General features: G+C 42.2%; 1 protein-coding gene, 1 long non-coding RNA gene and 1 pseudogene across 3 annotated transcripts in view; 1 reads left to right on the plus strand and 2 right to left on the minus strand.

Annotated features, from left to right (window-relative positions):
- LOC127932344 (HMG domain-containing protein 4-like) overlaps nucleotides 1-13,280 on the plus strand; it is an 81,142-nt gene that overhangs the window by 58,780 nt on the left and 9,082 nt on the right. The gene's annotated exons all lie outside the window — the stretch shown is intronic.
- The window catches only part of LOC127932343 (heme oxygenase-like), a 67,071-nt pseudogene that overhangs the window by 50,920 nt on the left and 2,871 nt on the right, over nucleotides 1-13,280 (minus strand).
- On the minus strand, nucleotides 10,376-11,463 carry LOC127932349 (uncharacterized). The gene is made up of 3 exons (XR_008144929.1): nucleotides 11,319-11,463; nucleotides 11,021-11,108; nucleotides 10,376-10,915 (listed from the first exon to the last, which is right to left on the minus strand). It is a non-coding gene; the product is annotated as an uncharacterized LOC127932349 (long non-coding RNA).

A 13,280-nucleotide genomic window follows, 5' to 3' on the forward strand; every position in this document is an offset into this window, starting at 1 on the left:
TGTCTTCTGTCCCCTGCTAGACAAGGACCACCTCAATGATGACACAGATGTAGACTTCAATGATGTCTTCTGTCCCCTGCTAGACAAGGACCACCTCAATGATGACACAGATGTCTTCTGTCCCCTGCTAGACAAGGACCACCTCAATGATGACACAGATGTCTTCTGTCCCCTGCTAGACAAGGACCACCTCAATGATGACACAGAGGTCTTCTGTCCCCTGCTAGACAAGGACCACCTCAATGATGACACAGAGGTCTTCTGTCCCCTGTCTTCTGTCCTGTCCCCTGCTAGACAAGGACTACCTCAATGATGACACAGAGGTCTTCTGTCCCCTGCTAGACAAGGACCACCTCAATGATGACACAGAGGTCTTCTGTCTGTCCCCTGTAGACAAGGGCCCTGGCCATGTTCAGGGAGCAAATAAGGAGGGTTTCTTTATGTCATCTTAAGAGTCCTATCTCCTAATATACTCAGCAAAAAGGAAACATCCTCTGTCAACTGCATTTATTTTCAGCAAACTTAACATGTGTAAATATTTGTATGAACATAAGATTCAACAACTGAGACAAACTGAACAAGTTCCACAGACATGTGACTAACAGAAATGGAATAATGTGTCCCTGAACAAAGGGGGGTCAAACGTAATGGTCAGTATCTGGTGTGGCCACCAGCTGCATTAAGTACTGCAGTACACCTCCTCCTCATGGACTGCACCATATTTGCCAGTTCTTGCTGTGAGATGTTACCCCACTCTTCCACCAAGGCACCTGCAAGTTCCTGGACATTTCTAGGGGGAATGGCCCTAGCCCCCACCCTCCGATCCAACAGGTCCCAGACGTGCTCAATGGGATTGAGATCCGGGCTCTTCGCTGGCCATGGCAGAACACTGACATTCCTGTCTTGCAGGAAATCACGCACAGAACGATCAGTATGGCTGGTGGCATTGTCATGCTGGAGGGTCATGTCAGGATGAGCCTGCAGGAAGGGTACCACATGAGGGAGGACGATGTCTTCCCTGTAACGCACAACGTTGAGATTGCCGGCAATGACCTATGATGCTGTGACACACCACCCCAGACCCTCCACCTCCAAATCGATCCCGCTCCAGAGTACAGGCCTCGGTGTAACGCTTATTCCTTTGACAATAAACGCGAAACCGACCATCATCCCTGGTGAGACAAAACCGTGACTCATCAGTGAAGAGCACTTTTTGCCAGTCCTGTCTGGTCCAGCGACAGTGGATTTGTGCCCATAGGCGACGTTGTTGCCGGTGATGTCTGGTGAGGACCTACCTTACAACAGGCCTACAAGCCCTCAGTCCAGCCTCTCTCAGCCTATTGCAGACAGTCTGAGCACTGATGGAGGGATTGTGCGTTCCTCGTGGAACTCAGGCAGTTGTTGTTGCCATCCTGTATCTGTCCCGCAGGTGTGATGTTGGGATGTACCGATCCTGTGCAGGTGTTGTTACACGTGGTCTGCCACCACGAGGACGATCAGCTCTCTGTTATGTCTCCCTGTAGCGCTGTCTTAAGCGTCTCACAGTACAGACATAGCAATTTATTGCCCTGGCCACATCAGCAGTCCTCATGCCTCCTTGCAGCATGCCTAAGGCACGTTCACCCAGATGAGCAGGAACCCTGGGCATCTTTCTTTTAGTGTCCTAAGTTTTCATAACTGTGACCTTAGTTGCCTACCATTTGTTAGCTGTTAGTTTAACGACCATTCCACAGGTGCATGTTCATTAATTGTTTATGGTTCATTGAACAAGCATGGTAAACAGTGTTTAAACCCTTTACAATGAAGATTTGTGAAGTTATTTGGATTTTTACGAATTATCTTTGAAAAACAGGGTCCTGAAAAGGGGAGGTTTCTTTTTTTGCTGGGTTTATATGCAGGCCAGACTGGCCAGTAATAGGTTGATAATGCCTATTTTATTATTTCAGTTGCCTAATAGGTTCATACTGCCTATTTTATTATTTCAGTTGCCTAATAGGTTGATAATGCCTATTTTATTATTTCAGTTGCCTAATAGGTTGATAATATATAATAACTTTGACATACTGTAGACGTACTGTAGACGTTCTGTAGACGTACTGTTGACATACTGTAGACGTACTGTAGACATACGGTTGACATACTGTAGACATACTGTAGACATACTGTTGACATACTGTAGACATACTGTAGACATATGGTTGACATTCTGTAGACATACTGTAGACATACTGTAGACATACGGTTGACATACTGTAGACGTACTGTAGACGTACTGTAGACATACTGTAGACATATGGTTGACATTCTGTAGACATACTGTAGACATACTGTAGACATACGGTTGACATACTGTAGACGTACTGTAGACGTACTGTAGACATGCTGTAGATATACGGTTGACATACTGTAGACATCCTGTTGACATAATGTTGACATTATATGCTATTGTCCAGTAGGCTACAGAGATCTGTTTAGTGTCTTACTGAAATCAGATACGTCCATCCTGTTGGCGGCACTAATCAGATTGAAATGACATTAGTATTGACCACCGTCTCACCAAAATGAATGAATGCTACAGTGTGATTGAGTGGCTTGTAGACTACTACAGGAATGTCAGTGCCTCTAGAAAACTGTAGACATACGGTTGACATACTGTAGACATACTGTTGACGTACTGTAGACATACTGTAGACATACTGTAGACGTACTGTAGACGTACTGTAGACGTACTGTTGATGTACTGTAGACGTACTGTAGACATACGGTTGACATACTGTAGACATACTGTAGACATACTGTAGACATACGGTTAACGTACTGTTTACATACTGTTGACATACTGTAGGCATACTGTTGACATACTGTAGACATACTGTAGACATACGGTTGACATACTGTAGACATATTAGACGTACTGTTGATATACTGTAGACGTACTGTAGACACTGTTACTTAGAATTTAGACATACTGTAGACATACGGTTGACGTACTGTAGACATACGGTTGACATAAGACATGCTGTAGACATACGGTTGACGTAGTAGACGTTTAGAACTGTAGACGTACTGTTTTACTGTAGACGTACGGTTGACATACTGTAGATGTACTGTAGACGTACTGTAGACATACGGTTGACATACTGTAGACATACGGTTGACGTACTGTAGATGTACTGTAGACATACTGTAGACATACGGTTGACGTACTGTAGACATACGGTTGACATACTGTAGACATACGGTTGACATACTGTAGACATGCTGTAGACATACGGTTGAGGTACTGTAGACATACGGTTGACTATTTACTGTAGACATGCTGTAGACATACGGTTGACATACTGTAGACATGCTGTAGACATACGGTTGATACTGTAGACCTAGATACTTTATTAGACATGCTGTAGATATACGGTTGACATAATGTTGACATTATATGCTATTGTCCAGTAGGCTACAGAGATCTGTTTAGGGCCTTACTGAAATCAGATACTCCATCCTGTTGGCGGCACTTATCAGATTGAAATGACATAAGGTGAATGCACCAATTTGTAAGTCGCTCTGGATAAGAGCGTCTGCTAAATGACTTAAATGTAAATGTAATAGGTTGATACTGACTATTTCATTATTTCATTTACCTAATAGGTTGATACTGCCTATTTCATTATTTCATTTACCTAATAGTTTGATACTGACTATTTCATTATTTCATTTACCTAATAGGTTGATACTGCCTATTTCATTATTTCATTTACCTAATAGGTTGATACTGACTATTTCATTATTTCATTTACCTAATAGGTTGATACTGCCTATTTCATTATTTCATTTACCTAATAGTTTGATACTGACTATTTCATTATTTCATTTACCTAATAGGTTGATACTGCCTATTTCATTATTTCATTTACCTAATAGTTTGATACTGACTATTTCATTATTTCATTTACCTAATAGGTTGATACTGCCTATTTCATTATTTCATTTACCTAATAGGTTGATACTGACTATTTCATTATTTCATTTACCTAATAGGTTCATACTGACTATTTCATTATTTCATTTACCTAATAGTTTGATACTGACTATTTCATTATTTCAGTTACCTAATAGTTTGATACTGCCTATTTCATTATTTCACTTACCTAATAGGTTGATACTGCCTATTTCATTATTTCAGTTACCTAATAGGTTGATACTGACTATTTCATTATTTCAGTTACCTAATAGTTTGATACTGACTATTTCATTATTTCAGTTACCTAATAGGTTGATACTGCCTATTTCATTATTTCAGTTACCTAATAGGTTGATACTGACTATTTCATTATTTCAGTTACCTAATAGTTTGATACTGACTATTTCATTATTTCAGTTACCTAATAGTTTGATACTGCCTATTTCATTATTTCAGTTACCTAATAGTTTGATACTGACTATTTCATTATTTCAGTTACCTAATAGGTTGATACTGACTATTTCATTATTTCATTTACCTAATAGTTTGATACTGACTATTTCATTATTTCATTTACCTAATAGGTTGATACTGACTATTTCATTATTTCATTTACCTAATAGTTTGATACTGACTATTTCATTATTTCAGTTACCTAATAGGTTGATACTGACTATTTCATTACATGTATTCTCTGCTTAACAGCAGGCATCTTTATTCCTAAAGGCTCATAATTCTAGATAAACAAATATTAGAATCATTAAATACGTGAATGTCTTATATTTTGTGTTGATAATGAATCGTCTGTCTGAAATGAAAACCAGGACATGTAAATCCATGGAATCCAAACGAATGTGTTGTGTCCTTCTATATGACATATGCAAATGTATTAGAATAAATCAAGACTACGAAAAGACTGTCTTAACATCGTTTTCACGTGCTCAGCTAATAAACGAACAAACCAAAAGTATGCTTATAGCAGAATAAAGTACTTTTAGGTTCAATTGTATACACACATGTTGCATTTGAGCAAAATGTTTGAAAAGCTCTTCATAAATAAGTTGTCATTTTGAGTGAAACTATCCTGTAGACATGACATTATTTAAGCATTCAGAACAGTCTTCTTGGTAACGGTGGTAACGAATGGTATTGAACCTTATGATGAGCCAAAGGTCAGTCAAGTTGGTCAGGGAGTTGGTTAACTTAAGATAAAAGCATCTGCCAAATTTCATATACAGCTCTGGAAGAAATGAAGAGACCACTGCAAAACGATCAGTTACTCTGGTTGTACTATTTATAGGTATGTGTTTGGGTAAAATTTACATTTTTGGTTTATTCTATAAACTACTGACAACTTCCAAATAAAAATATTGTCATTTAGTGCATTTATTTGCAGAAAATGGACAGGTCATGGGTTCAGGTCTGGAGTCAGGGTTCAGGTCTGGAGATTGGGCTGGCCATGACAGGGTCTTGATCTGGTGGTCCTCCATCCACACCTTGATTGACCTGGCTGTGTGGCATGAAGCATTGTCCTGCTGGAAAAAAACAATCCTCAGAGTTGGGGAACATTGTCCTGCTGGAAAAACCAATCCTCAGAGTTGGGGAACATTGTCCTGCTGGAAAAACCAATCCTCAGAGTTGGGGAACATTGTCCTGCTGGAGAAACCAATCCTCAGAGTTGGGGAACATTGTCCTGCTGGAGAAACCAATCCTCAGAGTTGGGGAACATTGTCCTGCTGGAGAAACCAATCCTCAGAGTTGGGGAACATTGTCCTGCTGGAGAAACCAATCCTCAGAGTTGGGGAACATTGTCCTGCTGGAAAAACCAATCCTCAGAGTTGGGGAACATTGTCCTGCTGGAGAAACCAATCCTCAGAGTTGGGGAACATTGTCCTGCTGGAGAAACCAATCCTCAGAGTTGGGGAACATTGTCCTGCTGGAGAAACCAATCCTCAGAGTTGGGGAACATTGTCCTACTGGAGAAAACCAGAGTTGGGGAACATTGTCCTACTGGAGAAACCAATCCTCAGAGTTGGGGAACATTGTCCTACTGGAGAAACCAATCCTCAGAGTTGGGGAACATTGTCCTGCTGGAGAAACCAATCCTCAGAGTTGGGGAACATTGTCCTGCTGGAAAACCAATCCTCAGAGTTGGGGAACATTGTCCTGCTGGAAAACCAATCCTCAGAGTTGGGGAACATTGTCCTGCTGGAAAACCAATCCTCAGAGTTGGGGAACATTGTCCTGCTGGAGAAACCAATCCTCAGAGTTGGGGAACATTGTCCTGCTGGAAAAACCAATCCTCAGAGTTGGGGAACATTGTCCTACTGGAGAAACCAATCCTCAGAGTTGGGGAACATTGTCCTGCTGGAGAAACCAATCCTCAGAGTTGGGGAACATTGTCCTGCTGGAAAAACCAATCCTCAGAGTTGGGGAACATTGTCCTGCTGGAAAAACCAATCCTCAGAGTTGGGGAACATTGTCCTGCTGGAAAAACCAATCCTCAGAGTTGGGGAACATTGTCCTGCTGGAAAAACCAATCCTCAGAGTTGGGGAACATTGTCCTGCTGGAAAAACCAATCCTCAGAGTTGGGGAACATTGTCCTGCTGGAGAAACCAATCCTCAGAGTTGGGGAACATTGTCCTGCTGGAGAAACCAATCCTCAGAGTTGGGGAACATTGTCCTGCTGGAAAAACCAATCCTCAGAGTTGGGGAACATTGTCCTGCTGGAAAAACCAATCCTCAGAGTTGGGGAACATTGTCCTGCTGGAGAAACCAATCCTCAGAGTTGGGGAACATTGTCCTGCTGGAGAAACCAATCCTCAGAGTTGGGGAACATTGTCCTGCTGGAGAAACCAATCCTCAGAGTTGGGGAACATTGTCCTGCTGGAAAAACCCATCCTCGGAGTTGGGGAACATTGTCCTGCTGGAAAACCACCCCATCCTCAGAGTTGGGGAACATTGTCCTGCTGGAAAAACCCCCCATCCTCAGAGTTGGGGAACATTGTCCTGCTGGAAAAACCAATCCTCAGAGTTGGGGAACATTGTCCTGCTGGAGAAACCAATCCTCAGAGTTGGGGAACATTGTCCTGCTGGAAAAACCAATCCTCAGAGTTGGGGAACATTGTCCTGCTGGAAAAACCAATCCTCAGAGTTGGGGAACATTGTCCTGCTGGAGAAACCAATCCTCAGAGTTGGGGAACATTGTCCTGCTGGAAAAACCCATCCTCGGAGTTGGGGAACATTGTCCTGCTGGAAAACCAATCCTCAGAGTTGGGGAACATTGTCCTGCTGGAAAAACCCCCCATCCTCAGAGTTGGGGAACATTGTCCTGCTGGAAAAAACCAATCCTCAGAGTTGGGGAACATTGTCCTGCTGGAGAAACCAATCCTCAGAGTTGGGGAACATTGTCCTGCTGGAGAAACCAATCCTCAGAGTTGGGGAACATTGTCCTGCTGGAAAAAACCCATCCTCAGAGTTGGGGAACATTGTCCTGCTGGAAAAACCCCCCATCCTCAGAGTTGGGGAACATTGTCCTGCTGGAAAAACCCCCCATCCTCAGAGTTGGGGAACATTGTCCTGCTGGAGAAACCAATCCTCAGAGTTGGGGAACATTGTCCTGCTGGAGAAAACCAATCCTCAGAGTTGGGGAACATTGTCCCTGGAGAAAACCATCCTCAGAGTTTGGGAAAATTTTCCCGGTGGAGAAACCCATCCTCAGAGTTGGGGAAAATTGTCCCGCTGGGGAAAACCAATCCTCAGAGTTGGGGAACATTGTCCTGCTGGAGAAAACCAATCCTCAGAGTTGGGGAACATTGTCCTGCTGGAGAAAACCAATCCTCAGAGTTGGGGAACATTGTCCTGCTGGAGAAAACCAATCCTCAGAGTTGGGGAACATTGTCCTTGGAGAAACCAATCCTCAGAGTTGGGGAACATTTCCTGCTGGAGAAACCAATCCTCAGAGTTGGGGAACATTGTCCTACTGGAAAACCTTCCTCAGAGTTGGGAACATTGTCCTGCTGGAAAAACCAATCCTCAGAGTTGGGGAACATTATTGTGTTGTTTAAAAATGAATATGAACTGATTTTCTTAGCATTTTTCGAGGTCTGACAACACTGCATATTTTTTGCTATTTTGACCAATTGTCATTTTCTGCAAATAAATGCTCTAAATTACATTTTTATTTGGAATTTGGGAGAACTGTTGTCAGTAGTTTATATAATTAAACAAAAATGTAAATTTTACCCAAACACATACCTATAAATAGTAAAACCAGAGAAACTGATCATTTGCAGTGGTTTCTTAATATTTTCCGGAGCTGTATATTACCTCTGCCTATCCTGCCATTCATTGTAATTATACTGGTATGGGATTCATCCCTGACCAAGATGGCTGCCATGTTTGCCCAATTATGGAAATGTGAGGGTTTATTGTCACATCTTCTCCTGCTACACCCCCTAGTGGACATTCGGTGTCTCCTTGACCTGCAGCCATTTCCCCAGTTCTCTCCCTCTCGCTCTTCTTGTCTCTCTCTCTGTGTGATTGTGTGGTTGGAGACAGGTGTGCTGGAGTCAGAACAGTTCCCCACCAGCTGCAACCCGTTCCATAATCAAGATCTCTACAAATACTCAATCCTGCCACTTCCACTCTGCCAGATCGTAATCTCATTTTGCCGCTCTGACTGGTTCCTGTCTCCTGTTCCACATTTCGCTACCCTGTTCTGAATTCAACTCATCATCACTCCCTTGGATTCCCCTCCAGACCTGTTTACCCTGTCCCAACCCAGCTCACTCCAACCTCAGCCTCCACATCGGGTTTCCTACAACTCATCCAAGCTTCCCTGGATCTGCACTTCATCTCTCCCTGTGTTGCAATAAATATCTTGGTTCATTCATCCCTGTTTCCTGGTCTGAGTCTGCTCTTGGGTTCTCCTGTGCTGCTCCGCTTAACATTTGACAATGCCCCTCTAGTAATTCAATAGGCTCTCTATGGGTTTACACCGGCCCGCAGGACACATGGCAAATTCAATTGTATGATGACAAAAACGTTGCTTGATATTGAGCGCCATCAAGTGACGTCACTGTGTAAAACACCTCAATATTAGTTTATGAAGACAAATCACTTCATAACCTATACCTGGCGTTGTGGCATACACACCTCTCTCCATTTTGTTTGTTTGACTACATAGGAAGTGATAAATAACAGGTCAAACGCAGCCCGTCATATCCCTTATAAGTTTGTATGAGTTCAAATGAATGGCCAGTTAGCGCTCTGCACACTGGTTCCAGAGCGAATGATGGCCTGTCTTACAGAGAAGCTCATCAGAGAGTTCCTGACCCTTCAGGGGCAGGCAACACTGTCAACCGACATCCATGTCAATCACATGAGGGGATGGATCATCTTCAATGTTCAGAAAGCCTTCCTGAAAAAGTGAGAGCGACCTCAAGGTCCACAGGAAGTCAACCTGTCCAACACTTTCCTGTTTAGCTAATAATGAAGCTAAATACATGGCCAAAATACGATAAGTCTCTTTGCTGAATATATGACGCAAAGTGACTGATATGCGTTCTGTGTTTCATTTGTAGATTTCAGGAAGAGAGAGGGGAGAAAACCCTGCCTCGTTGAGCTGGTAAGAAATATACTTCACTTTATAACCATCGAGATGTGAAAGATCCATAATAGCCTGATCAAAAGGTGTGTCAGGTGTTCAAAATGAGTTGTAAATGCTTTTGCTTTCATTCGTATAAACATTTGCCACTGCTAATATGCAACTCAATATTCCACTAAATTCAAACTCACAGACAGGCATTGAAGGTGAGGAGTCGGCACAGGCTCGTTAACATCAAGCAGGATGTTTGGAGAGAGCTCAATGTGGAACGATGCCCGTCTCTCCGGTCTACTGGAAAGGAATGACCAGCTTCTCTTATCCCTGTGTGTGACTATTTAATTATTATTTAAATTTTTAAATTTTACCTTTATTTAACTAGGCAAGTCAGTTAAGAACAAATTCTTATTTTCAATGACGGCCTAGGAACAGTGGGTTAACTGCCTGTTCAGGGGCAGAACGACAGATTTGTACCTTGTCAGCTTGGGGATTTTAACTTGCAACCTTCCGGTTACTAGTCCAACGCTCTAACCACTAGGCTACCCTGCCGCCCCATGTTCAGTGTAATACTGTCGGCATGCTGTGTGTTTCATAAGAAATACATGCAGTGCATTCAGAAAGTATTCATACCCCTTGACTTATTCCACATTTTGTTGTGTTAAAGCCCGAAATTCTAAATTGATTAAATATTTGTTTTTTTCACCCATCTACACACAATACTCCATAATGACGAAGTCAAAACAGGATTGTAGACATTTTTGCAAATTTATTGAAAATTGAATATTTAAATATCTTATTATAGACTGCTGTTTTAACCTCTATCAATAGTCATAAGAGGAGCATTTAGAGATCACATGGAAAAGAGAGAAATACATTCCACAGGAAGTCAGGGAGGTCGTGGAGAGCCTGGTGGACATGGCAGCAGGAAGAGACAGCACAAGGGACATCGTCCAAAGAGCCCTCACTGAAATCGGGACCAAGGTGACGAGCTGCCTCCAAGACCTTCTCGAAGCAGGTCGTGGTGCTCAGTTAAACCATCAGGACATTATCTCCCAGGTAATTCTTCAAGTGACTTACAAACTCTTTCGGAACTGACTTTCTCTGAAGGTCACCCCTCTTTTGAAGGATGCAGAAGCTCTCCTATGATCCTTGTTATGGGCCAGGCCACGGGGGGGCAGCTGGTCAACACTCTTCAGCAGTCCACAGATCCACAGGTGGTGAAGAGGGTTAAACCAAGGCCTTATACCCTTTAAAGGGTTAATACATTATGTTATGATAAACTGTAAGGTCTCCTCTTCAGGACCTCTCTGTGTGTGTGTTAACCTTTTTTGAGTGTTGTGACCTTCAGACACTATCAGAAGGTGTTTACGTTCAGACTCCTCCTGTCTGGACCCCACCGTGGTTATCTGGTTGACCGACAACACAAGGCTGCCACAGACCTGATGAAACCAGCCACCTATCAGAAGGTGTTTACGTTCAGACTCCTCCTGTCTGGATCCCACCGTGGTTATCTGGTTGTCCGACAACACAAGGCTGTCACAGACCTGATGAAACCAGCCACCTGTCAGAAGATGTTTACGTTCAGACTCCTCCTGTCTGGATCCCACCGTGGTTATCTGGTTGTCCGACAACACAAGGCTGTCACAGACCTGATGAAACCAGCCACCTGTCAGAAGATGTTTACGTTCAGACCTCCTCCTGTCTGATCCCACCGTGGTTATCTGGTTGTCCGACAACACAAGGCTGTCACAGACCTGATGAAACCAGCCACCTGTCAGAAGATGCTTACACTCGTTCACCTTGTCATGACCCTGTACTTGTGATGAAAGGTCAAGTTTTGGTCCAACCCACTTCTGAGCTTTTAATTGCTGATAAGATGGTTACTGCTGTCAGGGGAGGTTAGATTTATTAAAATGTTGTTGCCAGGGAAACTCACGCAAGGAGGACTGGGAGAGGCTCTATGAGTTACAGGATGTCTTAGACATTTTGCAGAACTTGGGGAGAAACTATCATATACTGTTATATTGTACTCCGTACCAACTTCTGCCTAGAAATGTTATTACTAAAGGAGTATTTTTTAATGCTTAAACAACGAGTCTGTGTTTCCTTTCTATTACTAATGTATGTTTGATAATTATATAGACCTGATCATTTGTTGAAGAAATTGACCAACAGTGGCCAGGAACATCATGGCGAACCTGGAGGAGATACTAGGCCCCAGAATGGTGCCGGCGAGAGACTTGGACTGGGATCAAAGATCTTCAACCTCTACGTGGTTTGCCTTGTAGCTCTGTGGATTGCTAAGAGTGTACCTGATCGGTTTGCTGCTAAGAAGGAGGGACATTATTACTCAGAGTATGATGGAGAACCATACTCTAAGTTCTTGTTCAAAGAAGACATAGCGCTGAAGAAGCAAGGAAAAAGCAACCCTCCCAAGCTGTGTCAGACTGAGCCACTGACCTCTAGCTCGGCACCTGACCAGGGAGACATTAGAGCAGAAACACAGCAGAATGAGGAAGTTAGTGACCCTTTCCCCGGAATCGATGAGGAGGACAAACCAAAGCTGATGAGGAGGATTCGCAACATCTTCAGAAGGAAATGTAATGAAGGGGCTTCTAAAGCCTATCATCACCACAAGACTCGTATACTAGAAGAGAATTCTAACAGCCTGACATTGTTATCTAATTTGTCTGTTATTATTTGGGAAATAGAAGGATGGGATTTGCGCCTTAGCATTTCTGATTAGAAACCCCACAAGACAAGACTCTGTTCCACAGAACTGGAACAGCCTGATATTTTTTTGTTCCTATTTTATTCTTGTTTTCTTCATTTTGAAGTATATTAATGTAACTTTTTTATGCACACTGATTGAGATAAAATTACATGTTCAATCTATATTGTTACTCTGTGGTTGGATGTTGATAGAGGAAAGGATTTGAAATCATGTAGACGATGAAGAAATGATCTGTGCATTTTATACCCCACATGGTATATACTTTTTTATTAAAAATGTACAAATATATACAATATATACAAATATTTTTGTTGAACAAATTTCACAAACAGTATAACTGACTTTACAAAAATGGATTTGACAGGTAGAAATATTACAGTAGTAATGGCTACATCTTGAGATTGTAAATGAAAAAGGATAGATTTCATTTTGCTCTCATTTTCACAGTGACATTGATAAATGATTCAGAAATGTCACTAAATGTTCAGGAGTACTAGTCTATTTCTAGTGTACTAGTGATTTTATACTGGTGGACATTGAGTCAGTACTGCCAGTCAGACACACGGACATGTATCAATACCATACACATCCTAACTCATAGTTTAATGTGGCTACATACAACACAGGAACTATAAGAATTTATATTACTAAGTTATTACTTACTTCTGTACAGTATTTCCTTTTTTTTAACAACTTTTAAAACTATTTAGGATCAACAACATTATAAAATATGGGGTCCTTCATTCTCTTTAAAGTCTTTAAAGTACAAAAATACTCCCAACATCATCTAGGTCTAGGGTAATCTTCTGTTATGGACGGATTCAACTTTGCTGAAAACACTTCTTTACAACTTTAAAAAGCATACATTCCCATGCCAACCGTTGCCAGGGCGACACAGATCCCCAGCACCATTCTGAAGAGGGGTGATGCGTTGACCAGACTGGTCTGGATCTGAAGGGATCTAGCAGTCAGTTTCTCTCCT

Source organism: Oncorhynchus keta, chromosome 10, assembly GCF_023373465.1.
Source record: "Oncorhynchus keta strain PuntledgeMale-10-30-2019 chromosome 10, Oket_V2, whole genome shotgun sequence".
In the NCBI taxonomy this organism is placed as follows: Eukaryota; Metazoa; Chordata; class Actinopteri; order Salmoniformes; family Salmonidae; genus Oncorhynchus; species Oncorhynchus keta.